This window comes from Triticum dicoccoides, chromosome 1A, assembly GCF_002162155.2.
Source record: "Triticum dicoccoides isolate Atlit2015 ecotype Zavitan chromosome 1A, WEW_v2.0, whole genome shotgun sequence".
Classification (NCBI taxonomy): Eukaryota; Viridiplantae; Streptophyta; class Magnoliopsida; order Poales; family Poaceae; genus Triticum; species Triticum dicoccoides.
The window spans coordinates 156,657,189-156,662,296 of NC_041380.1; the positions used below are offsets into that span (position 1 = coordinate 156,657,189).

At 39.1% G+C, this 5,108-nt stretch overlaps 1 long non-coding RNA gene across 4 annotated transcripts; it reads left to right on the forward strand.

Annotated features, from left to right (window-relative positions):
* Positions 1–31: 31 nt before the first annotated feature.
* Positions 32–4,277, forward strand: LOC119368268. 4 transcript variants are annotated; one of them, XR_005176588.1, is made up of 4 exons: positions 32–289; positions 374–551; positions 926–3,792; positions 4,013–4,277. It is a non-coding gene; the product is annotated as an uncharacterized LOC119368268 (long non-coding RNA). The 4 variants fall into 4 exon arrangements; XR_005176590.1 differs by having other exon boundaries at positions 926–1,019; positions 1,810–4,277; XR_005176583.1 differs by having other exon boundaries at positions 926–4,277.
* Positions 4,278–5,108: the final 831 nt, after the last annotated feature.

Genomic DNA, 5,108 nt, shown 5'->3' on the forward strand with positions numbered 1-5,108 from the left:
GAAAAAACAATCTAGCCAATTCCCCAGTCGCTATGAGCAGTTTTCACATGATGACGTTCCCCTTCCCCTGTCCCTTCTATTTCGCAATTGCGGCGGCGACGGCAGGGATGGCACCGGAGGAATGACCCAATTGCGATGGCTACTTCTCTCGAGCGTGGTGTACTTCCCTTTCCCTCTCCCACGCGGTGGCGAACCGGAGGCGACGTGGGCGGTGCAACGATCGGGGCGAGCTCGGCGGCGCCAGCGGCCTTCTATGGCATCCGTCTCCACCCTCGGCGTCTTATCGCTTGTAAGACCCCCTCCTCTTCTTAACCTCTCCTCCTCCATTAATTTCTGAATTTCTAGGGTTAGGGTTATTGATTTTTGGGAGCAGTGCAGGGGAAGGGGAAGAAACTAGGGAAGAAAAGGAAAAAAAAGAGGAGTTTAGGGAGTGATGGAAGTGATGCTGGAGACAGGCACCTGACAGTGAGATGATGGAGGTGGAGAAGAAGGCCTAGCCGATGACATAGAAGAAGAGGAGAGCTCAATGCTACGGAGCAAAAGGAACAACGGTAGAGTATCAGACTTTGATTCAGTTGAGACATTTTAGTTTTTTCGCAAGACATGTGAATCCTCTCTGCGTTTTTGCTTTTGTTTAGAATTCACGAATTTTCTTCCTTGTAGCTATAAATGATGGTTCCGACTTAATTGGATGTTAGTAATTTTTTTTGCGAATAATTGGATGTTAGTAATGACGTACATAAACAATCAATCTATACAGCTGTACCTAGCTGACAATGCTATGTCTCTGTTTGGACCTGGCTGACGATGCTAACTCTCTGTATATTTGTATTATCGAAATTTGCACAAACCTACAAGAAAAATTTCTCAATTAAAGATAATTCATTTTATGAGGAATTTGTTTTATATTTAGTGAATTTTTTAGGCAAACAAGGAATTGGAATTCTGCCAAGAAATCTAGGAGCAGAAGAAGATGCAAGACTTGCGGACTAGGCAAATGTTGTGCAGGCGAGAAAATGGTAAGTATGGTGTACTCACGGCAAGACACGAAAGCATACACACTCACCATAAGCTGAATGAACGAATGCATCTTGTTAATTAGTTTTGACCGCTCAAACATGCATGATGTCCTCACCAGCTCAAGTTCCATGACTTCAAGTTCACCTTGATGTATTCAGGTATCGCACAGCCCATAAAGAATCGCTGGTAATATGATTAAGGCATGTGAATAATCTGTTTTTCTGAATTTGTTCATAAGGAAAATCCTCAAAGTTAGCAGCACATGTCCAATTCAATCTGTTTCCATTGCACACACATGTTGTTTTTCAATTAGCAACACAAATTAGTGACCGTGTCAATGTTATGTCTCTGTTTTCTTTTGCAATCTAGAAGGAACTCAAAGATAGTTCTATGTTTGCTCACGTGCATTCTAGTCCATAAATTGTTTGGGCAATACAAGATAGAAGAATATGTACATGTTTGGTTACAAACTAAAGTTTCTTTTGATGCTTATGAATTAGTTGAATCCTGAATTTTGTTGTTAAGAGAATAGATAGCTCTCTTCCCGCAAAAGAAAAGGAAGTAGCTAGAGCTCTCCTATGAATGTGTATTGAGATCTTCTGGCAATGCTAGGATTTGGAGGGTTTTTGTTTAAATTAAGTGTGGAGTTCTTGCTTCTGATCATTACAATTACTTAAGTGTTAATTTTGTTATCTTGTGTGTACAATATGCTATTCTCTATTCAGCTGACTGCATGACCAATATTACTTATTCAGTATGTGAGTAACTTAATTTTCTTGTTTCATGCAGTTTGGAGCAATTCGTGATTACTACCAGTTTCAAATTAGATTTATTTCAATTGCAATGAGGTACAAGACTGGCCCTCTTCCTTGATGTCTTATCTTGACTGTTTATTTGGTTGAACTAGCATAAACCTAACTTTTAATGTTGATGTGTTTCCGCCCAATTTGTGTAGTAAGCCATGCTAGTCATCAATTAATCAATCTCAATGTTCCCTTAATAGATGATTGCTATTGATTTGCTGTGGCTTAGCTATCGAGGACAAAACATTTCCCTTTCCCCCTAATAGTTGTTTATTTGCTCCTTCTAGGAGGCCTGCATTTTGCTAATTGTCTATTTGCTAGAGAATTAGTGGCAATGAACATTTTGATTCTGATGCCTTATCTGAATAGCTTCAGAAATTCTTAACATGAAAATACATAATATACTTATCTGTGTGTGGTTAATGCTTCGTTGTTTAAATTTTCTATTTGTTAAATGTTGGTTTGCAGAGTATATATTCTTGATTGATTATCCTGAATCTGAATTTGGGGAACATGATCTAACTACCTTCTAAATCAGCTGAGTTGTACCGAATGATTGTGTGTTTGCTGCTCACACATTTTATTCGAAGGGCCATTATGACAAGTAATGGCCACTTATAGGTTGCTGGTAATGCATTTTCACACCATACATATGCTTGTGCTTACCCCCGTTGGGTAGTCAATATGATACCGGTGCACTAATCAGTGGATTTCGGTTTGTTTTTTACATGAAAATAAGGTAAGAGTGTTATGTCAGCTTCAAGTCCCTCGAAACCACATACTTTTGTTCGTGTTGTTCTAGGTTACCTTCTTTCATGGTGGCATAAATCTGTCTTATAAAAAATAGATGTGGATGCTTTCCTCGCCAGTTCCATGTAATTTTTGTCTAGTTCTGCTGTAATTTCAGATGTATGTGAGTTTTTGAGGTGCATAGTTCACTAGCATTACATAGGTTAGCGTACCTTTGCTCCCGCATTTGCATGACACATGATTTATACTTCGATTGTATATGAATTACTGTTTGTGTATGCATATGCTACCGTTTTCACCTCTAATATTTTAACTTCCTACTTCAGTGGATGTGGTAAAGTACAACAATACTCAATTAGGCCGTACTGATTTTTATGGTCGTCTTTTTAGCTCTTTTTACCATCTGGCAAAGCAGTAAGATTAAAGATGTAATGGTCGTAACTATACTTCTCATCGAAAAGCGATCTATGGGAAAAAATACTTGTCCTCAACTCCTCAAGAATCTGGAGGATGTTGTGAGAGATCTGACCTGGGATTGTTACTCTCATACAACCCTATTCACATCCATGTTGTACTTACACTTGCGAGCTACTCACTGGCTCTGCAATTTGAATGAAACAGTTCTCATTTTCAGTCATTTTTTCTGGGTATTCCACATGGGAAGAAAATCACATTAGGCATGCATACAATTGTCAATTTTTACAGGCTGAAATTTTTGAATAATTGTCAATTAGTTTTCAGCCGATTGCTTGTCAATCTTCGCAGATTTGCAGTTTAACCCGCCCTCAATCCAGGAGTAATCTTGTATAACATTCAGTTACAAGACACAAACTAGTTAAATATGATGACCCCCACCATTATATCTGGCACACTGATAAAATACATGGTTTAGTGTGCATTGAAACAATAGTTACGGAGTTTGCCTATTTATCTTGTTTCTCACTATACTTTTGATTCATAGCGTGTTATAGGTTCATGTCATTCCGAACAGTTTGGTACACCTAATATCCCTCTGAGATATCTATGCTTTCAACATTGTGTCCAGTTTAGGGTAGTGAAGCATATTAATCCTAAAGTGTTATATGCGCTTGTGTGTTGGGGGCCTCTATCTGTTTGTTAGTATACTTCTGAGAACTGATAATATTCTGCTTTTCAGGTATCTGTTCAAGTGGATGACAATAAATGTATGAGGGTAGAGAGTAATGTCTTCTTATTTATGGTGGGTATGAGTAACATTAAATTGAAATTTCAGACCTTTTACTAATCCCTCCATCCCATATTATAAGACGTTTTTGCAAACTAAACATAGCTTGCAAAAACGTCTTATATTGCGGGACGGAGGGAGTAGTAACCAGTAGAAAAAATCAGGTTTTGGGGAGAAGAAAAGTGAACCTAATTGCTCCAATACTATTAATAGCACAATACCATGTTGCATTCAGTGTTTCAGTCCTGGAGGCATTGCTGAACAGATGAAGTTGGTGGAAAACCTATGGTCACCTAAAAATTAAGCTGCTTGAAGATCAAGTTCAGAAGTACTATAGTCAGTTTTCAAGTTTGGTAGTATTCAGTTTTGTAATAGTGATTTCTGAATATTTCATGCTACTAGTTACTTAGTGCTAAGTGGCATTCAGTTGTTTTCAAACAAATTTTATTTCTACTTGTAATGATGGTTTTTGTTACGTGGGGTATTTCCCCGAACCACTACATGGAATCTATTTATTAGACCAATTTGTTCTATGGTTACCGAAAATTCCTCGTGCAAGAGTTAATTAATGGCCTATGTTTCTTACTATCACCAAAAATGCCTCCTACAGAATTGTTAGTGGCCTATGTTTCTTGTGATGACAAAAATGCCTCCAACAGAATTGTCATAGTGGCCTATGTTACTTAAATCTCATATTTCATTTTTGCTACAGATCGATGTAAGATTATCTGAGTAGCCGTAAGATTACAGGAGGATGCGCCATATTGGTTTCGAGGCTAAAGGAGGTAATTGACTGCCATGCAAACATTAAGATTACCTTGCACTGTTTTCTTTACGGTGGTTTGGGTGCGAGGACATATTCTTCCTTCCATGCTATAATATTACCTCACAAACCTTTTGTTTCTTACGGTTTGTGGTTTGAGGCATGGATGCACAAGCTGGCAGGGGTGAAGAATAAGAATTCTTCACCCAGGGTGATGAATAGCGCGACCCTATATATATATAGAGAGAGAGATCAAACACATAGCTATTGGTACATACCCTTAGCACCGAGGGTGAACTACTCCCTCCTCGTCATGGAGACTGCCGGGATGATGAAGATGGCCTCTGGTGATGATTTCCCCCTCCGACAGGGTGCCGGAAAAGGGCTCCAGATGGGGTTTCTTTGAAATAGAGGGTTGCGGTGGCAGAGTCGAAGCTCTAGGTATATTTCTGCAGGTTTCTCAATTTATAAGAATTTTCAGCATTGATTTCATGCCAAAATGAGTTACGAGGGGCCCACAAGGCAACAACCCCCTCCCTACCCCCTAGGTCACGCCGGGTTTACTTGC